Below are 967 nucleotides of genomic sequence, written 5' to 3'. Positions count from 1 at the left end.
AAAGGGACTGTGGGTCTGACCTTCTGGACCCTCAAACCCATTGGTGCAGAGCTAACTTTTAACTCTTTGTGTGTCGAGCACTATTGAAAGCACTCAGGATTACCTTCTTGAATTCATACAATCCTTAGGTTAGTCCATTAACATCTTAGGAGGTTGCAGGCAGGGACTGCAGGGCAGGACATGGGGAGGTGGTCCTGGACAGGCACAGGCAGGAGAAAGGGGAAGGTTGGAGGGACAGTGATGGGGGTGGAGGTGTAGGATTATTTGGGCCAGGGAGGCTGGGGCTGACCCTTGCTTAGATGCATTAAGGGTTAGCCTTTGCTGGTCAACACCCTCCCTCACACAGATCTAGAAAGCCTGCCTCACTGACGCTATGGGCCAAATTGTGCCCCTTCTCTCCACATTCATTATAGTGAAGCCTTAACCCTCCGTGTGACTCTGTGTGGAAGTAGAGCCTCTAAAGGAACTAGTTAAGGTTAAATGAAGTCATAAGGCTGAGGCCCTAATTTGATAGGATTAGTGTCTTTATTAGGAGAGATTCCAGAAGAGAGCTCACTTGCTCTCCCTGCCATGTAAAGGTACCGTGAGAAGGTGGCCACCTGCAGGCCAGGAAGAGAGTCCTCACTGGAAACTGATCCTACCAGACCTTGATCTCAGACCCCCAGCCTCCATAACTGTGAGAAAGAAAACGCCTGTTGTGTACAGGAACTAGTGAGTGGTGTTTGTTATGGTACTTGAGCTGACTATACACTGTGTGCCTCTGCCAACACCTAGCCAGCACTAGCTCAATGGCCAAAGCTTCTTCTAGGTCACAGCCCCTTTGGACATTTGATGAAGCTGAAGATCCTCTCTCCAGAAACACCTACAAAATGTCACACATTCAAATCCTCTCTAGTCCACCTTTGATGGTTCCATGACCTCCAGCCAAAGAGCCCAATATAGAAATTTCTTTCTCTACTAGTTCTGT

This window comes from Furipterus horrens, unplaced genomic scaffold, assembly GCF_987537825.1.
Source record: "Furipterus horrens unplaced genomic scaffold, mFurHor1.1.pri manual_scaffold_8, whole genome shotgun sequence".
NCBI classification, from domain to species: domain Eukaryota; kingdom Metazoa; phylum Chordata; class Mammalia; order Chiroptera; family Furipteridae; genus Furipterus; species Furipterus horrens.
Note: the sequence above shows the minus strand (reverse complement) of the source record.